Below are 201 nucleotides of genomic sequence, written 5' to 3'. Positions count from 1 at the left end.
ACAAAGAAAAGTCTTTTTGCTTTTTTATAAAATAGATATAATGGGTAACCCCATTATTTACAAATAAGCTTTTTTAGAAAATTAATTTCATCATGAAAATTTTGACAATGCACATAGATTAAGCCTCTAGTGATGAGGTTTTAGTTTTGGGTTTTTATAAACAAGGGGATATTGCTGAGAAAACATTGGAAAAGGGTTAGT

Source organism: Penaeus monodon, chromosome 21 (assembly GCF_015228065.2).
Source record: "Penaeus monodon isolate SGIC_2016 chromosome 21, NSTDA_Pmon_1, whole genome shotgun sequence".
Classification (NCBI taxonomy): Eukaryota; Metazoa; Arthropoda; class Malacostraca; order Decapoda; family Penaeidae; genus Penaeus; species Penaeus monodon.
Note: the sequence above shows the minus strand (reverse complement) of the source record.